The sequence below is a fragment of the Spea bombifrons genome, chromosome 4, assembly GCF_027358695.1.
Source record: "Spea bombifrons isolate aSpeBom1 chromosome 4, aSpeBom1.2.pri, whole genome shotgun sequence".
In the NCBI taxonomy this organism is placed as follows: Eukaryota; Metazoa; Chordata; class Amphibia; order Anura; family Pelobatidae; genus Spea; species Spea bombifrons.
Window position 1 is genome coordinate 75,122,812 of NC_071090.1, and position 21,374 is coordinate 75,144,185.

Below are 21,374 nucleotides of genomic sequence, written 5' to 3' on the forward strand. Positions count from 1 at the left end.
TCGCAATGTTAAGGTTTTAAATACTATGCTGTCGAATAGTTAGGCTCACTGCCTTAATTGTTCTATTTTTTTTTGTAAAGCAAACCCATTTCTTGAACAAAAAATATAAAAACAATAAAATAGGAAACAAATGTGGAAGGAGGAGGTGGACACGCATAGTGTTATGTGGCATAGGGAAAGAAAGGAAATGATCTATGTGGAATACGTGGTAATTAATTCAGGGACATGGATAGATCAGATAACAATAAGGGGAAGTACAGGAATAAAACAGTTTGATTTGTACATAAGATGATGCTGTGTAAGTTAACGATTAACAATGCTTGTGTGTGAAGTCAACACCGCATCCATGAAAATGGCTTTGTTGCAAGGGAATAGACATAACAATGGGTGATGATAGATGGGTGAAAGTGAGCACGGCCATGGTGGGGCTATTCATTCTTTTCTCCCACAGCATCCCTGAAAACATAGCGATCTGCCTAGCGGGGAATTGAGATTTGCTACTAATGCCACAATCCGTCCACTGGCAAAGCGCAGGTAGGGAAGCGTCGGTTTTAGTGTATTGGGATAACGTAAGCAGATGTCAGGAACAAAATAATAGCCATTACAGTGCATTTAATAAGTAAATAGAGTATGGTATGAAATAACATAAGCTGTGGTCATTAAAGAAGACATTTTAAAGGGAAAGCCACACCTTCTGGATCCTAACAATCATAACCAGCATGTGATATTGAGGTGGCTCTCTGCTCAAACACCACGCTGAAGTGATTGTTTATGGTAATGCTAATGAAATCCTTTACTTCAAAGACTTTTTGTCATAACTAGGATACATATAAAAGAATATGAAGCTGCCTTAAAAAACATTATGCAAAAAGTAGAACCCTTTTATAAATGGAGAGCTGGACAATTTCAATGATATTTCTTTAACACAGTACTAGCGATGGCATTTATGGATAGTGTTCCCCTTTAGCTACACATTGTGTGTGGGGGGGGGGTCACTGGCATTTGCATAAAAATACTCTATTTGTGGAGTTTCTACATGATATCTTCTAGATTGTAAGCAGGGATCTTTACCAAACGTATCCATTCGTCGTAATCTGCCGATACTAGTTTCATCGTACCCTGTGGCTGTGTGTGCTGTAAGAAGCACCGCATACATTGTCGGCGCTCTATAAAACACGTAGCGATAATATACACTGTTACTATGTGGCTGTGTGAAGTTTTGGTACAGCCACAATTATAGTTTATAGACCCAGAATGCATTGCTGCCTGTTGTAAATGGCATGGCATATTTATAAAATATATAAAATATGAAATATAAATCAGGCATATCCACACCACACGCATTTTCTTTTTTTTGCTTCTTACACAACACAATCCGGCAAACACATCTGTGCCTTCCCTACGTAAACACGTTAACGTTTCTTTAATCACGCGTGCCTTCCCCTTCTCCAAATGCTATCGAGTGGACTTTGGTTAAGTTTCTGTTCATCCCAATTCATATTTTAATCAGCAAGCCAAGTGTCATCAGGCCAAAGCATTCGTAACATGCATTTGGTTAGAGAGACAAAAAGAAAACCGCGTACGTGCTGGACGAGGGCCAACTCTGTACAAGAAAGCCTTGCTGATGTAACAAACGGCAGAGTTTATTTTAGTGATCTGAAAAAAAGTTGCCGTTCAGGAAGCGGTTTAGTGCTGCAGCGTGGATCCGGCTCACCGACGCCCGCAGACGGGGGCGATCATGGCTCGATTACCGCTTATACTCGCAGCAAAGCAAACTTGGCCCTACGGTTCCGTAAATCTGCCTGTAGAAAAATGTGAGACTTCATAAGTCTGTATCACAACACCGACTCGGACGCATACAAGAGAAAGCACACATCGCACATGTTAGCAATGTAATAACATGCTCTGGACCAACGTATACCTACAATAAACCTGATCCTAACCGCATAGAATACTAAAGTTGATTAAAGGGAGCAGACCAGGGGTCTGAAGAATTTTGCACCCTAAAACCTGTTTTTTTGCATTTTTACATTAGGATTCTTTAACTATTCTCATTTTTTATTTTTTCGTGTACCCACACAAATTAGCCCCGATATATTTTTTGGAGAGCAATAGAATAGACAGACTAAGAAAAACCTATACACTTGGCAAGGAGGGCGCTGCTCGCAAATTTACAATCTAGGGGTTAAATGACATAATGCAAGACACAGTTTAGATTAAAAACGACGACACACTTTCACTTTGCTTCACTCATGCGCCCACGATTTCCATCACCCTTATCAGCTAGGTTGAGTGTGATGAGGGCCTCATCAGCTCATTTCTTTGAGAGAGAAAAAAATGCATGTAGCTCCTTTTTTCTTATTTGTTGTTTTATTTGTGAATTTATGTGCAGGTGGGGAGGAAGCACCCAGCCATAGCAGTTTGCGTGCCCCATGCACTGCTTGTTCAGCAGCTCCCACTCCTCATGGAGCATCACGTGAAGCTTCATTCATAAAGGACATGATTGCACAAGACCTGCATGGGGGTGAATGACAGTTCCCAAGGTCTGCCTTGGGTGCAATGGGTTAAATAAAGGAAAATAGCTGCAGCATCCCACCTCTTCGCTGTCTCCACATTTGGCAGAAACTCCTGCATGAAGCAGCGCTGGAGCTGGGTGGGAGTGAGTTTACAGCCCACGAGCATGAGTAGCAAGTGATGTGTTCAGCCAAAGGCATATTGTCTAGTCAAGTGGGCCACTGAATATGTCACTGACATTCGAATGTCAATTGAAACATGTTTTCACCAACGTCCCACAAAGCTGTCCCGACAGCATATACTTGTGTTACGGTCTGAGAAATAATGGACTGCCTTGTAAAGATTGTCCTGCCGTTCCTCAGGCAGAGGCTTCACATTTACATCGCGGCCTTCATGTTAATAAAAGCAAAGCTTATTAAAAGAGAATGAAGTCTCCCTAGAGAGCACATTATGGTATGAGGATAAATATACAAAAACTCCACAGCCGGGACAGTTAAGGGGAAAGGAGAAACATTTCAAAATCCCAGCTGTTTGCTGCTATTTTGGGTAGTGCTTTGAGAAACCTAAAAGAAGAATGGATGTGAGGGGTAAAAGGGGGCGAGAAAAAGAAAATGTAAGAGGCAAGAGAGAAAAGGGCTTCCAGAAGGAGCAGCAGGAACGGATAGGAAAGGACGGCAATGTGTAGACCCACTGACCTTGGCGATAAAATATTCCATGAACGTGCTAGACGGCTTAGGATCTGAACTACCACTGCTGATAATGCGAGTTGGAATAGAAAAATGTGTACAGTTCTACACTCTAAAGAATCTTCCTTGATCACCATTATTATATATTGTTTTATATAGCGCCATCATATTACGCAGCGCTGTACAATGGATAAACTAGACATAACAAGGAATTCGTAACATAACATGAAGTAATGAGGGCCCTGCTCAAACTAGCTTGCAACCTAGAAAGTATTCCAAACAGCCAAATAAAAAGACCCAGGAAGTTCTCTCAGGCGAGCGTATGTGATGTGCACACAACAACATCAAGACAAAACCTGACATGATTACAAGGAGTATTTTTGGGTGATGTCTATGAGCTACAGTGGCAAGGACACACAGTATTTATTTCAGGCATACACCTGCCCACGCTCCCTGGATTGCTTGCCATTTGTGTGATTTTAAAGGGGAAGACCCATCTATAGACCAGGAGGCTGTCCATAATATGACATTACTGGTGACTTCCCCTGTTTTAACGACACACTGAGCTGACACTTTACAGCCATGCTTAAGTTGCGCCTGTCCAATGTAATCCTTTCCTCCACACAAACACGATTTTAGTTAGAGTGTCAGTGTCTGCGTGATTTCACTGTGTATCACAAGGCAGCATGATAAGACTACACAGAAGACGCAAACGTTACACGTTTTCCCAACGGATAAGATTATTATTACTTCACACGGTTTAAAGAAAGAAAACTAAATAGTGTGGATCCTATCTTCTTTGCTTCTAATATTTTTTGAGACACAAAATCGTGCATATTTCTATTCGTAACAGAAAAGGTTGGTGTTAAGCTAGTGGTCAATGGCGCTAGGGATGTTCTACAAAACGCATGTAACAATTATCCAACACATGCGTGATGCGTCTAAAATTAATGATAAATATTTAAGGGTTTTGAATTTGATCCCATCCATCTGTCGGGTTGTTAAAGCAACTGTTGCCACTTCTTTAGCAATGAACAGCACCCGGAGGATCATACATATTTCTGTATACAACTGCTCTTTCTATAAATACCACTATATGGATGGGGTTAAATACAATGAAAAGGCCATGCTAAGGTTTCACCCACCCCGATTGTTTGGGTGGGGCAGCAGGGATCCGATACCAAGCAAACCGCCAACCCACACAGCAACAGATCTCCGACCTGAGATAAGATTATAACTGAATCCTGTACTAAAAAAACTCAGATTATTATTTTTAAAAATGTATTTAAAGTTCCAATATATATACTACTGACATCTTGACACCCTCCACCGGCATCGCCAGGGTGCTCCATACAAGCGTCTCTCTCTCTCGCAGTGACGATTGTATCCGGACCCTACAGTCGGCTGACACCGGACTCCGTGGACTCTAGTAGCAGACTGGAGAAGAGCCTCTATTGCCGGTGATTGCCTGTAACCGTATAACCGTGCAATTCCTCTGTACGGCTTCATCACAAATTCCTCAGGGTGAGGTAGAGATTTAACACACAGACACAACATAATGACATCTCTCACAATTTAAATAAGAGGTCATATTTGTATTGTGTTAAATGGCACTGACCACTCAACAAGATTCTGCTGTAAATATGTCACTCTACGATTTGTAGATCAACGATAAAAAAAATATCTCCTTTTCCGTATAAAAGGCTTGATACATTAACGAAGGTTAGTTTTTTTGTTTGTGCCATTGTTGTCAGGCGTGTTATATTTTGGGTGACCTTCTATTGTTTACCCCAAGGCACTATGATGAGGAGTCAGAGCTTCACTAGTAGATTAGAAAACTAGGACACTTTATAAAAACAATATATATAGAAGCTTTTATCTGACACAAGTAAAAGACATTTTTGGGTGGTTTTCCCTTTTTACAAGAACAAAAAAGGGAAGGGGGTCCTTGCAGATCCCGAAACGAGGAAGCTGAGATTTCTAGTGCCGTAGTACACACGAAAGGTGGCTTTTTATAGACTAGGGTGATACAGATTTTGCGTTATTGATCATTATTATCAGGATTCCACAGGCTTGTTTCGATAGGAGATGGGACAGAGAGGAATTACTACTATGAAACGTAAACAATAAAATCTGCTACGGGATAACATTTTACTCTTGAAATTGGAAGCACGTAATTTACTTTTGGCAATGTTCTGCTAAACTATTTCTGTGCTTGTGCTCCAGGGGTCTGTGTCTACGAATGGTTAAGGGTCAATTAGGAAGATCGGAGGCTCCCCATTCTTTACATTCCTACAGCTGTCTAAGCAGGAGCAGTTCTGCAACTTTTCCACGGCGAGTACTGAACTTTGCACAGAAAGACGCATCTCTTTCTGTGGCTCTTTTACACACGTTCATTAACACAGAAAACATAATCAATGCCAAAATAATGTATTTGTGATGCAAAGCAGCACTAAATCGTACTTCAAGCAGATTGTGATAACCAGAGAGGTCTCACATACTGAAGTTTAAAGGGAAGAACTATCTTACAGAACAGGCAGTGGCGACTTGGAACAGCCTTGAAACAAATGTATTGCGCTATATATATATATATATTTTTTTATTATTTTTTTGCTAGGACTGGACATAAAAGGAATGGAATTTACAAAAAGACGACAAACGGCACTTTCAGAAGCATGAGAAACATGGGGAATATGTCTAAAGGGCAATTCGGGATTTCTAAGTGTGGTGTAATCACCATGAAAAAAAATGAAATATTCCTGCTGTTACGCATTTAGCTTATTCTAAATATGAACCATAGATTTCTGTTCTCCTTGGTAAGAAGAGGGCCACAAGGCTCGATCAATGAAACATACGCAAAACACACAAAACCCCATTGCCTTTCATTTACATTTGGCTCATGTGGTAGATTGAGCGGTCAGCGACAAGGGTGTTTCTTACTGACATTTAACTTGGACATTTGGCAATGCTTTTTGGACGGAGAAGCAAAGTCTGCGGCCAATCTTATCAACAGTCATTCTTTCTAACTTTGCTTCTATACTCCTTTAGCCGTTAATGGGACAAAATACTCATTATGTGTTAGATGCCATAACAATCACAGCCTTGTATGCCAACCAAGTGATAGGAGAAAGATCATTCTAGCTCGAGGGTGGGACAAGTTTAACTTTTTCATTCCTAGATGCAATGTATGCCTAATGATGGAAACGACAGGACTCCAAAAGCACCATTGCTGAGAAAAAAAAGGAAAACCGGCAAAGAAAAGGGGTCTGGTTGGGTAAATAAAGGCACACTCTGGGCTAAATTTAATACTTGGTAAGTGTTTGTTAAAAGAAGCTATTCGAAGGTCTTTAGTTTAACCTCACGTGGCTTCAGAGAACTGTGTACCGTCTAGGGAATCTTCTCTTAGAATTAGCCATTAAAAAAGCCCCTGATAAAGTAGCAGCAGCCACCAAATCACATGTATGCTATCTGAACATGAGTGTTTTGCGAGTATATGTATGGAGTCCATGTAAAATGTTTGCACACATATTACTTGGCTTATGACCTGTGCCACGGGGTTATGTGGCAGTTACATTAAACCAATACTCAGATTATTTTTTAAATACAGCAGCTTCTATGCAAGTTTCATGTAAAACAGGAGTGATGACGCAATTGACTGAAGCAGACACATTCAATAAAAAAAAAAAAAAAAACACTTCCTTTTCTATATTTATCTAATTCTAAAAATTCTTACTTACTGTTAAAAAAGCCTTCCTAACTTTTACAGCATCCCTGTTAAAACTGAAGACTGCAATTCACCAAAGCACCTCCAAATCATTTCACACAATACACTTAATTGTGTTAAGAATTAAATATAGTTTATTTAGAAAAAAACTGCTCTTGATTAATAAAGTTATGATCAATGGCGTATTTATGTTTGGCTCTGCCGTAGGGATAAGTCAGGGCTGCGCCACCAGCCGCCTGTTCCGCCATCAACTGGGTGACGGGATATTACATCAGGACAAAGGAAGATGGGTGGAATGACATTACAGGCTGTGCTTAGTCGACACAGCCCTCTATAGTGCTAGTAGGCTGGTTGAGAAGATCAGGGATGTGGTAGAGGAGCTGCCACCCACCTGGGCCAAAATACACCACAGGTTATGACCTTCAAGGTGTTTGCGTTCTTTTACATCCCCAGAATACTCGCATATAGGTAGAATCAAAGATCATGCTTCAACGTCTATGAACCAAACGTCTCTGGCAAAGTGACAGGTTTTATAGTAGAAAAAAGTTCCTGCTGTTACTGCTCAAACGCAATGAGAAAAGAGACAAGACAGAAAGCGGAACTTTTCAAGATTACCCCTGCATGTGGCTTTCTTTAAGGGAAACGCCCACAAAAAATAAACATGTATATAACAGAGGTCATGTCAAAAAGAAAAGTGCCATCTGTGTTATTTTAGTAAATGAAAGCACTTTGGTCTTGAAGCGACATGATGATAAATTATTTCTAAAAGCATGTTTCTGGTATCAGTTTGGCGTTGGCGCGGTCGTAATCCCGTGAGGGGCAGAGGAACCATGTTTCTGAGTAAATTGCCTCTCTCTGGTTTTATGTCACAGATCTGTATTCATTTGCCGTGCAATTTCCTGCGTGCCTCTAACATTCTGCAAGATGAGAAGAGTTTTAGTATCCGCAGAGATGTTTCCACCCAAGACAGTCGGACTTCATTTTTACAAATGTACGGGCATCTGATCAACATATACATAAAAAACATCTGTATACCAAGCTTTGTGTTCAGGATCTGCGTGATTACCAAAGCTTTCATTGGGGGATTTTTTTTTCATACCACAATTTGAATGCCATTCATTCATGTAACAGGAAGAGGTTGACTTGAAAGTCCATTGTATCTCTCAGTTTCTGTACATATATTTGAAAAAGTAATCAAAAAGTGCTCAGGAGAGTGCGTGAAAATAACGGTCTTTGCCTAAAAAGGTGGCATAAATTGTTTCGGATCACTTCAGGTTTGCTAGCATGAGAAAGATTCTACACATCCATATTTATATTAAGGATGGAAAATAGGCTAAATGAAGGCCTGTATTTCAACAAGACTACAACAATTAGGATTTATGCTCAGTCTTATTGGGGTTGTCCACAAAAGCCATGCTTGAACGCCTGTGGAACCTAATCCATAACAATATACTTTTCAGTAACAATATCTCTTGTCTACAGAGATGTCCAGGTAACAGGTCTGTAACATATAGAATTATTTCTAATCAGCTTGTGTCTCCAAGAGCACTGAGCAAAGAACTAAAACCATGAAGGTCCCCTCTACTGCCACAAGCTCTCTTCTTGACAACGTTTCCTCTCTTGCTGTACCAAAGCTTCACATTAGGCTATTTTATTTATGTGTACCGAGCACTCTAAAAACTGTTCTACTCAAGTTTTAGTCTTGCCCAATAACTGCATTTGGCCAAGACTATCTGACATTTAGGTGGACCACACCCTGCCACCACAGTTTAAGACGTGTAGATGTTTCTAGAGTATGCACACAGTTGCACTGCAAATTCAAACTTTTCATAATAATTCCTAACATATTTTCCCTTCATAAGATCTAACCAAGCTTCAAACAATGATTGGCACAGGACCTGGATAGAAGCCTTCTACGGGCTTTCCCCATGAGGAAGATACATTTAGCCTATTTTGCATCTTTAATATAAATATGGATGTGCTGATTCTCTTTTTTAAGCAAGTGATATGAAACAATTTATGCCGTCTTCTCACACGTCAAGCAAATACATTATTTTCACGCACTCTACTGAGCACTTGTATTTGTTCAAATACATGTCAGAAACTGAGAAATCCAATGGATATTGAAGTCCACCTCGTCAAGATGCTTTCCCAGCTACTACGGGCTTCTTGATGTACACATCCCATAGATCTTTGTATTCATTCATTCAAATGTATCGAGCATCCCATAGCAGAGTTAGCAGAAAACACTCTCATACGTCAGTGATCGGTGACTGTGTGTACATGTAATCTGGATGCCTTCTGGTTGAGAGAGCTGAGAACACTGGGCCATTGTCACAGTTTATTGAGTGAAAATACAGTTGTTACACTGCCCCGCGACTCTGTCTGCTCAGCATCCTGTATCAGAGGGAGACATGGGCTCAGGGAAGAGCAGGACACTTATTACACAGTGTATATATTGCAGCTCATTTGTCTTCCAGCGCAAACTTCTGGAAGTGTTTTTTTTTTTTTTTTTTTTTTAAGTTATATTTCTGAAGGGGAAGATGTCAGCGGAAATACGACAAGCGCTAACATTTTAGAAACCATGGTAGATGTATAGCCCGCCAGTAAATTTGTAGCCGATAATACAGCAAGGAAAATCACGGCCTCCTTTTTAACTCATAAGAAAAAGATTTGCAAAACCATAGCTGCCTTTCCAATTTATAATGGAGTTTATTAATAAAATATATAATGGAGATCTCACAAAGGCAAACTTACACAGAGGGGCTTGTATGTGAATTTTGATGCTAGTGCAACTCCTTGTTGTGCGGGGAAGGAAGGGGTGACGGAGGAAGCAGGGTTGGGTGGCGACAGCATTTAAAATGCAAATTTTTGCAAAAAAAAAAAAAAAAAAAAAAGAGGAACTGATGCTCCGACATAACAGTGGACATTTACATACGAAGAAAATTACTCTTCCAGAACTAGCATACGAGAGTCTGTGTGCCAACCTCTGTTAGCACAGCAACTTCAATGGCGAAGCTAAAAAACTAAACGCAAACCGAAAGAATACATGTGAATACTGTAATTCAAGCAGCCAGCGTGGTTATGTATCATTGCTCACCACCAGCTTCCTTTTCACTTGACTACAATATGAATGTGGAAGAACTAGTGTGAACAAAGTAACAGCACCTTTACAAAATCTACAGCATTCTCTCACCCTACTAAACATTCCCTCACCCTACTAAACGTCCATGTGAATATAATTGATGTTGTTGGACATAATCTTACTTTCAGTGCATGCCCTGCTAACATGTTTAAAGGGGCAGTTAACAAATCACAGACAGGGCTACTGAGAAAGCATTTAACCCCTTCTGTCCCAGAGTATAATATTGTTTCTCTCTGTTTTTACTTTGGAGAGTAGATGTAGAACTTCCTCCTCTGTAAACACATCTATTTTACACGTCACCCTATTTCTCTTTGCTAATAAGGGTCCCTCATCTTTAGCTTCCTCTGTAAACACAGAAGTATTAAAGTAGTCAGCTAGATCTTTAGCCTAAATTCCACTTTTTTCTCTTAAATCTTAAATGATTTTGCGCCCTCTCATCCTTCTGATAGGTTTGTGTTGGTCACACTGATCAGCAAGCAGGGCTTCATAGCCCTGTGCTGCAGATTGCAAAAATTGCAATTAGCCAGCAGGCAAGGAATGGGAGAGCCCGGTCTAGAATGACCCAGCTGAGGCTTTCCTGTCCTCAAGTGAACTTCTGGTGGGTGTCAGCAGTGACATGCATACGCACTGGAGCAAGGATCTCTGCCCGCGGCGGTCGCGCGGGCAACACTGGTGATGACAAGCGGTAAGTATATTTAACACACATCACAGCTATCCCTTCAAATACAAATGCAAAGAAATCAGCTATTCATAGTGGTTTAACACTTAAAATGTTGGGAAGCAGGGTTATATACAATAAATGACAAAACCACAAAACCAAATATAGGTATTATGAAAAGAAGAAAAGTATTAGTAACATCTCCTTCTATATTACAAGCACACTTGCCTCACAGTAACTGCTGTTATGGTTTAGGTGATAAACATTTTTCTGCGCTTGTACTTCCGGCATCAGAGAGCTGGGAGAGCTTGCTGGGATAATATTCCTAACAAACAAAAAAACCCACAGAAACCATAGAGATGAACGGCCAGCCACGATAGGCCATACTGCAACTCTATATGTCTCTATGACCTTTTCTGTTACCAATCAGCTCAGTTGATCAAGGACAGCAAGACTTCCAGCCCTCTGAACCAAAGAAGTACCTACCCGATAAATTAATAAATTATAGCATAAGGACAGGCGGTAAAGATACGCGAACATAAAAACATTTCGAGCAATTCAGAAAAGATAGCGGAAAAGGGCAGACATCAGTTCTTTAATTGGATATCCGTTTGCTGAAATGTTAGCATCTGTGTCAGAGAGCGTCAGTTTACATTCATCTGCGTTTATAGAGGGACATCCAAAAATGGACACTTCTACACAGCTCTGTGTTTATGCAAACACTCAGCATACATTCAGTAAATATACTGTTTGACTCTCAAAAGGAAAAAAAAATACCAAAAATACCTTGTGTAACGTTTGTATAGCAGGTTACTATAGTTACACAGAATGAACTTAGCATTTTACACATCCCTTTTTGCAAAAAGGAAGGTATAAGGACATATCACACAACGCTCTGTGCTCGGATGCGTAATGCGGTGCTTGTTTTAGAAACACAAAATATTTGCTATTGTGCAAACAGGAGCATGCAAAATGGATTTAAACAGAAAATGAGGAACAATCGTAATGCGGCTATTTTTAGCCATAAATGCGTAATCTGTGTAATAATGCTCCACATACAGGCCTCCAGATAAATTGTGTAATACAATAATAGAAAAGGATGCATCAGGCTACGGCACTTCCTGGATGACTTACAGGTGCATGGGCAGCTATGTATAGAAAGGGCCATGATCCTTCCGCCAGCAGGGAAATGGTTACATAATCTACTTCCTGGGGAGTGGGAGTAGTGGGAGCAGGGACAGGCTTGCGGTGGACTGTAATGGACAATTTAACGAGCGAGGAGGAGAATGTGAATCCATGATGTTAAATAACAAAATGCTAAATCCCACCACTCAACACTGTAGAATATGTTATCAATTATACAGGGTTATGAAAAACAGGGCCTGAGGATATTCTTGTTTCAACTCGAAGATCCTAAACTAAAATCATTTAAAAAAATAAAAAATCTTGTTAAACCTAATAGACATGTTTGCATACATTGTTGATTTAGTTGGCTGTTTATTTGTTATAGTTTTATCTATGTTAACAGGAGAGATCCAAGTCAGCAGTAAGCATATAATATTCTAAACAAATGTTAGGGTTTTACCATATGTTTCAGTGCTGGAAGGGAGAATGTATGTTACATAGCTGGCCCAAAAGGGTCTAGGGTCCTTTCTCTGATCACTACATGCAATGGTAGAGAAAAACGAAATACATAAAATGAATGCACACAAACATTACATTTCCTAAAATAAACTTTTTCAAAAATATTTTGGTAGACAGGTTGGCATGCTTGTGGGCAAATGTCCTCATAATGATTAGACAGCCTAAACCCTTTTCCTATTTGTGCCGACCTCGAGCTATGCCGTGACCTTTGTGCATATGCAATCACATCTACTGGATACAAGTTTAATATATCGTGGGATGGGATGCTTTCTACCTTAAACTAGGCTTTGGGAAACCCACTCCAGAATGTTTGAGCCTTATTCTAATTAACCTATTTTATTGTTAACAAGGGATGTACAGTATCTAAAACTCTGGGAGTTTGCATGTTTTTATCAATCTTTGTCAAGAAGCATCTCTGGGTCTTCTATGTATATTGTTTAAAAGGCCATCTTATAAATAGGAGACTCCCTTCTGGTGTGTTTTTCTTTTCCCCCTTGAGTGCTAGGAAGTAGCGACTGCTATCTGCGCATGTAAGCAAGTGTATACCTTCAGACAGCCACCCCCCACTTCCACCATTAAAATGTAAACAATTATATATGTGTAAAAAATATATAATATATAATACTAATGGCATTAGCCTTTCAGTGCAGTATGGTTCCTGTTATACCAGGGTATTGTCGTTACTTCCTTTTGATGTTTTCCTGTCCTATGCCGTTACCTTGCAAATCTATCACAAAGAGCGAGGTGAAACATGCACAGTTTGATGAGGTTTATTCACTAAAGAGGGTGTCGGCAGGAGACTTGTGGTTTTAACGCCCTGAACGCATGTTAAATTCTAAAGGGCCGTCCCCAGGAAAAACGTTTGCAAGACAAGGAGGACTGTGGTGGCCCTACATAATAATGCACTCCCAAGCGTTCCAAATACTGGAGTTGGACCTTTATGATGTAACGTGAAGTCTGTGAGATACTACAGCCCTCCTGAAGAAGTCTACTGGTAAGAGGATTCTGATGAATCCCTCTACATATTTGCATGGCAAACTAGACTGTTATCTAAGCTCAATCTACTAGACAAAAATAGAATGGCTCGGTCATAATCACCCTACTCTACATAACTAAATGAAAGTATGGAGAAACAGACTTCCTCAGTATTGCCACAAAGAATAAGCTCAGTATGGTGCATGGGCAGCCATCCAAAATATCACAACTGAAAACCATGGCAGCCTCCAGGTATCCAGATAAAGGAATTTCATTGGAACAAAAAAAAAAAAAAGATCAAAATCAGGTTTCTGGAAATTCTAAGGGATAAAAATATGTATAGCCTGGAGGGATAGAAGGGATGGGGTGAATCCTTTTAAGTATTTAAAGGTGTCTTGCAAACTTTAAAAGGAGGAGAAATGTTAGAACAAGCGGTCATAATCTAGAGGATCGCGGGCTTTCATGCAATGCAAGGAAGAAAAATGTTTTTGGAACAGCCTTCAAGCAGAAATACTAGGGTTAAAAGACCAGTTTTCCCCAATTTTCTGCATGAAAACCTCAAAGATCTCAAAGTGCCAACATTGCATGTTGGTGCCTACCACCGTGTTGTTTTCACCTTCAAGAAATAAAAAAAAATCCATCACACACAAGCATATAGTCACACTACCTTACATGCACACACTAACATACCGTACATCACACAGCTTGGCAGATATAGATATATATATACCGTATTGGCTCGGATATAGGCCGCCCCCGTATATAGGCCGCACCCTAAAAGTTTGGTGCTTTTTTAAAGAAAAAGTTTTTTTTCTTTAAAAAAGCACCAAAAAAAACATGCTGCCACTCTGTCCCCCCCCCCCGAGATATGCTGCCACTGTCCTCCCTCCCCGAGATACGCTGCCACTGTCCTCCCTCCCCGAGATCCGCTGCCGCTGCCCTCCCTCCCCGAGATCCGCTGCCGCTGTCCTCCCTCCCCGAGATCCGCTGCCCTCCCTCCCCGAGATCCGCTGCCGCTGTCCTCCCTCCCCGAGATCCGCTGCCGCTGTCCTCCCTCCCCGCGATACGCTGCCGCTGTCCTCCCTCCCCGCGATACGCTGCCGCTGTCCTCCCTCCCCGCGATACGCTGCCGCTGTCCTCCCTCCCCGCGATACGCTGCCGCTGTCGCTGTCCTCCTCTGCCCCCCCTCCTCGACTTACCGGAGCAGACTCCCGGGTGTCTTGCGGGGCCGGCGAGGGACATCTACGCAATACGCGTATGCAACTTCCGGTACCGGAAGTTGCATGCGCGTATTGCGTAAATGTCTCCCGCCGGCCCCGCAAGACACCCGGGAGTCTGCTCCGGTAAGTCGAGGAGGGGGGGGCAGAGGTAAAACGCTTAGATAACCTCCCGTGCCGGCACCCCCCCCCGTGGGAAGTGCTGGCAGGGGAGGCTGTCTGAGCGTATCGGGGAGAAGGATGCAGGTCCCCTGCACCGCTGCGGGGGATCTGTATCTTAACCCCGCTGCCTGCCCGGCGCCCGGGACTGCATGTCCCGGGCGTCGGGCGCTAGAGCCCGAATATAGGCCGCACCCCCACTTTAAAAACTTAAAGTGGGGGAAAAAAGTGCGGCCTATATTCGAGCCAATACGGTATATATATATATATATTTGGATTAAACAGTGATTGGTGGCTTCTCAGATGGAACCCATTTGCTGCTACCACTATATCTCCATCTCTCCTCTTTCCCATTACTTTCTCCTTTTCTCTATCGTTATCGCTTCCCTTTCTCCCCATCTCTTACAGTTCTTAATTCCTGTGGTGGGAGCACAAGGTCTGTTCCTAAAAGGCCTCTGTTTCAGTACTCCATCACAGTGCCGAGTGACGGAATATGACATCACCTGTTTAAAAATAAACCGGTCAGTCGGCAACCTCGCTGCGCGCCACAACAGAGGCCTTGACATGTCCATTGTGGCACGCGTACTGTAGGTTCGTCATCGCTTGACTAGCCCAAGGACTGATTAAGGTTTGAGTCTTTAATGCAGGAATACTAGAAGGACCAAAATGTTCTTATCTGCCATCAAACGCTATCTTTCTAACCACAGTTACTGTATTTGATGCTCAAGGAGAAAAAGAAAGTTTTTCATGGTAATTCCCCTTTAAAGAGGCTTTTACTTGTAATCCTTCATTTAGCGGTTCTAAAGAAAACACTTTCAATTATTTTCATTCACTGCAACACCAGTTTTGGGCTGAACAATACAGGTAAACGTGGCAAGGCGGATATATGTGAACACAGAATGTCTTAATAAATCCAAACACAAGGAAATACGGTCAAACGAAGTAAAAATAGCCCTGAGATAAGACAGGCCGTCCAAGAGCATTTCAATCCAACCCAAGCTGGACAGCTGGAGCTGCACAGACGGCCAGGCTCAGCCCTCTATCTGACATGCATCCCCAGAGAGCGGACATATAGACCCCGTGCAGTAAATCTACTGACCTCCCCATTTAGTGCCATTGTTTAAACACTGCGCTGCTGTCATTTCAAGACATAAACAGGTAAAGTGCTGTGTAAAGCAGGACTGTGCAAACAGCCTCACCACATGCTCTTGGCCTAAGAGATAACGTATATAGTTCCAACCTTTGAGCTCTGCTGATTGCTATATTGTTATTCACGCAACAACCTCCTATTATTATATTATCATTTGGAATCTGTTATTTCTCCCTCCTAAACAATGTTATTTATACACAGCTGGATTTTACCACGCAAAACAAAAATACACTTAGACCGATAAGGTCACGACATGCTTAGATCTTTCTTTGCATCACATTGTCCAAGTGATGTCATCAACACATTATTAGCTTACCGATATTTTGCCATAATAGTGGCCAGATTTCTGTGCGTTGTAGCCCGCTACATAGGAGGAAACTAACAAAAGCAACTTCAAATCGGTGGTTATTGGTACATCAAGGTTCTTGGCAGATAGACATTCTAGGTATTGCCTGATCAGCTTTGATCATATATTTGAAGTTTAATAACCAGAAATGTTCCCCGACACAACGGTGTGGCTCTCGCAGCAGCGCCTGGACACGTTACACAGTGGCCCGAAAGACATTGCAGAAACAAATTCTCCAGTATATTTTATTTAGAAACGCAATGCTGTGAAGCTTCCCATAAATATATGCCATACGTAACCTCAGAAGAGCTTGTGTCAATAGCCGGAACGTGGAGGGTTCCTGCATTGTAACGGGAACATTATGCATAAACGTTTAACTTCAAACCAGCTTTTTCACAGTTCATGCCAAAAAAAACCCAACACTTTGAGATGCTTATTCGCCACGTTCGTTCATATTGAAGATAAAGATCATTGAAAAATGATTTGTGTTTCTGCGACCATGACATTTTTGTAGTATGGCACATATTGACGATTACTATATATATTTCACCTCTGAATTCATATTTTACTGGGAACACGAACAGCTCAAGCCACCACAAAATGTTCAAATCATAAAAATATATTACAAAGAAATAATAAAGGCTCCGTGCAGACAATAAAAATAAAAAAAATATTTAAATCTACTTGGGAGAAGCACAATACATTTAACTTAATACAACGTGAAAGTGTCCCAAGTATGTATCAGCTTTAGGATAAAATGTATCGCAAGCCAAGAAATATTAGCTCATACAACAGCTTGGTTTAGAGGATATGCTAAATGTATTATGATTTGGAAGTTTAAAAAAAGGATACTTTTATGTCTTCTATGAGAGAAAATGGATTTCAAATGAAACCTACCCTGACTGTGACAGCTAATGGTGGCAAAGAGAGTGAATTCCACATCTGTGTAGATAGACTGTGTGTGTGAGCATGAATGAACGTGTGTGTGTGTGTATGTATAATATTACTTATGTACGCGAAAGGAGTTGACACCTATACATTCTATGTGGCAAGAACACAATAGAGGTCTTACCTGAAGGTGCATACATCCAGGGTCTTCCATTGAATGTAAAACCATTAAAAGGGTGCAGGGTGTGGATTGGAGGGGTGTTCGAAAAACCGATTTGGGGGATGGGTATGCGAGAAGAGGCCTATGCAGGAGATGAGATGGACGAGGGTGGGTTAAAAGGGAAGATGAAGGGGCTTGCCTATACTGACAGTAAAGGCACTTGGTAAAGGGCTGGGGTAGTAAACAGGATGTTATTTGTGGATATTGACTAAAATAAGCAGGTTACAATGTAATTGTAACGTAAGGGGAATGGGACAGGGGGCTGATGGACAGGGCTGGCTGTTAAATAGTAGGATACCTCTGTGATGAGGAACTGGGTTAATTATAAGGGCTGGAAGGCAGAGCTGGGGAACAATGGACCAGGCGTTAATCCAAAGCGATGGACTGGACTCCGACGAGACCTGGCCCCGCAGCCCATAGACGTTGGGTGAGGCTCCCGCTGGACGGTACTGCTAATCAGCGAGGCCCCGTGCAATTCCTCCTCAGACGCGGCCCTGATAGAGGAAACGGTACCAGATCCGCCCGCCAAACTACGCATGCGCGACCAGCCAGGGTGCGGGGCGTCAACTGCGCCTCCTCCTCTTCCGCCGCCATCTTGGGAATGGCAGAAGCCGGAAGGCGTTGAGAGTAGAGCTTGGCGACGGTTGTTTACTTAACTCGGCTTATCTTTTAATAGAAAAACAACAATTGATAGGCTACGTATCAGTTGTGACTGTAATGTCACGCAAATTATTAAATAGCGTTTGCATAGGTCTTTGAATGCACTGGGTGTTCGGCACATTTTTTCTTGCGACCGCCTCTTCCTTTTTTTTTTTTGTGTCGTTGGACCTTTTGGTATTTAACATGCTTCTGCGGGGCATGAGTTGCATTTAACCAGAAACAATACTTTTGTGGTAAACGTAGGTTGTGTGCATTCCAAAGCGTTAAAGGTATTGCACTGCCACATGTTTTAGAAGGAGCGCCAGCTGGGTTTTATTTGAAATGTAAGTATGTGCGGAAATGTGTCCTGCCGAATACGTGCAAGATTTAATCCATTCCTGATATGGACCGACTTGTGAGGACTTGTTTGTCTTCCTAAGTATTGCTTCCGCCTCTCCCTCCTGGAAGCTCACGTTTTAATATTTGTAGTTTTCTTTTACGAAGTGAAAAACATACCTTTGGCTTCACGATATTGGTGTTGGTCTTAAAGGGATGCTCCAGTCCTCATAAGGAATTCAATGGACTGTATGTAATAACTGTGGTCCCTTTAAATGCTCAGTGTCCCCTTGCAATTGCATGAGGTGATTCTGCAGAACCCCCACCCCATTTGCCGTTTCCTACTGCCCCTGTTGTTTTTTTTTGTGCATAGAAGGTTTTTATTTATATGGTGCCAACAATGTATGCAGCGCTTAATACAATACATATATTCAAGGGGTATGACAAGACGAGAATTGACAGACTAATACAAACCGATACATTAGGTGGAGAGAGCCCTGCTCGCAAGCTTACAATCTTGAGGGAATGGGGTGACAAACATAAGGCACAGAGAAAGGGTGAGAGGTAGTGTGGTGGTTGTATCAATGACAAGGAGGTTCTAGCAGCTAAGATGGTGCGGCTTCTCTGAAGAAGTGGGTTTTGAGATGTTTCTTGAATGTTGGGAGGGAGGGTGAAAGCTGAAGGTTCGGTGGAAGTAGATTCCAGAGATACGGGGCAGCCATATATATGGGAGGATAATGAGTTCTGTTTTAGAAAGATTAAGTTTCAGGTAGTGTTGTGACGTCCGTGAAGAAATAGCAGACAAGCAATTGGTAATACGGGACATGAGAGATGGAGAGAGATCAGGAGAAGACAGGAAGATTTGGGTATCATCTGCATATAGATGATACTGGAGGCCAAATGAGTTGATTAGTTTGCCAAGGGATGAAGTATAAAGAGAGAACAGCAGAGGGCCAAGGACAGAGCCTTGTGGGACGCCAACCAAAAGTGGAAGGGGCGATGTCCTGACAGAGAAGGAAAGGTTAGACAGATATGAGGAGATCCAGGAGAGAGCTGTATCTCGAATGCCTGTAGAAGCAAGTGAGTCAAGAAGAAGGTAGTGATCAACAGTATCAAAAGCAGCAGAGAGATCCAATAGTATTAGAATGAAGAAGTGACCTTTTGCTTTGGCAGAGAACAAGTCATTGGAGACTTTTGTGTTAGGTCAAGCTTATCTCCATGTGTGTGTGTCACTTTAATTATTTTTTGTACTTAGAGGATGTAGCTTTAAGCACTCACAGTGATTCCATTTAATATAATGCAGTACATGACTGGCGGAGATAAAACACAAGAGGCCTGCGTTCTGTTGTTGGTCTGTCAAAAGAAGTGTTATCTTCCATTGGCAGAGGGGTTTACTTAGTAAAGGGACAGTTGTGGTTTTGGCTTCTTGACTCCGCTATAAATTATGAAGGCCCATCCCCCAAGAACCTTCTGCTGCAGAAATAGCTTGTTCAGCCCTGTATAATACTTCAACTTTAATAGTTCAGCGGGTGAGACTTCTTCATGGTTTTCTCACCTGTAGAATTATGCATTATATATGTTCACTTTGTAATGAAAAGTAGCGCAGAAGTTGAATCCAAAATCTTCCTGACAACTTTCCTTTTAGTAAATGGTCCCCACACACGGTAGCATACATACACACATTAACATACTGACATACACAGTAGCATACATACACGCATTAACATACACAGTAGCATTCACATACACACATTTTAACATACTTACACAGTAGCATTAACATACACACACACACACACTGATATACTTGCAGACATTAACATACACAAAGTACCATACTTACACATACTAACACACACAGTAGCATACATATTTTCATACACATACTAACACACACACAGTAAAATAATTACACCCGATAACAGTAAGATACTTACACATACAGACTTGGTAACATTAATGTACATATACTCTAACATTTCTCATCCCATGATGCCTGGGGTTTGTCGAGCCCTGCTGTAACATTATGGCCTAAGTATACACCGTTTCTCGTCCTGTTATGGCATGACACCTCGGGTTCTTCGAGCCCTGCTGTAACATTATGGCCTAAGTATCCCCAGTGCTGCAGGGGACATGGATCCTAGAAACCCAAAGGTGAATGATAAACACCAGTACGTGTGTCAAAGTAAATGAAGTGTAAATAAATGAGTAATAAATGGATACTTCCCACAATACTGCAGCAGCCCAATATACACTCCTCTCAGTGTTCAGCAATAGATACAACAGATATAGGGGCGCATGTACATGTGGGATGAGAAAAAAATAAATAATAGTGTAATATCGTAAGAAAAAATAAAGTATAAATGTGATGTGGATGCACTCACAAAAGTCCGGGGGTAGAGGGAAAAATCCCAAAACTGCTCCTATCGGATGATACCGTGAAAGTTCTTTTTCTTCTCTGCTCCTCAACGCGTTTCGCCTTCTCGGCTTCTTCAGGAGAAAATTATCGGTTCAAAGTTTTAATCCTATTGCGGATTAAAACTTTGAACCGATAATTTTTCTTACGACATGGATCCTAGCCCTGCTGCTTTCCCGCAGCACAGCTAAATGAAACAAAAAGCTACCTGCTGACGCCTGGAACTGCCTGTCCCGGGCGTCCAGCGATACAAATTATGCATCCCTGTGATGTCTTTCCTTCTTGGCATTGTGTTAACACACACCTGAATGCTCCCGATGATCAATTAATCAAGGGCATCTGACTAGTAGCATCTTAATACCTATGGAAGCAGTAAGGAGTGTGCTCAGTTTTTCACTCGGATTTACTTTTGTTGACTACATCATGAGACGGTGTTAATGTCGTGTTGTTGCTCATCTGAGATTGTATTTACCTAATTCTTAGTCCTGCTAAGAAACAGATGATTGTTGTTATCTCCTTATGTAAATCCATAGAATTAAAAGTGTAAATTTTTTCCCCACACAATTATATCTCCTGCAACAAAGCAAATGTATAGAGTGGATTCTGATGCAAAAAGGGTAAATATAAGTTGACACTCTCTTATAGGCTGTCATATGC

At 41.5% G+C, this 21,374-nt stretch overlaps 1 protein-coding gene across 1 annotated transcript in view; it reads right to left on the minus strand.

Annotated features, from left to right (window-relative positions):
* The window catches only part of CSK (C-terminal Src kinase), a 30,546-nt gene extending 12,641 nt beyond the window's left edge, over positions 1-17,905 (minus strand). Inside the window, exon 1 of the mRNA XM_053463418.1 lies at positions 17,291-17,905. The gene's annotated coding sequence lies outside the window, so the exon portion shown is untranslated. The remainder of the gene's footprint in view (positions 1-17,290) is intronic.
* Between the last annotated feature and the right edge of the window lie 3,469 nt (positions 17,906-21,374).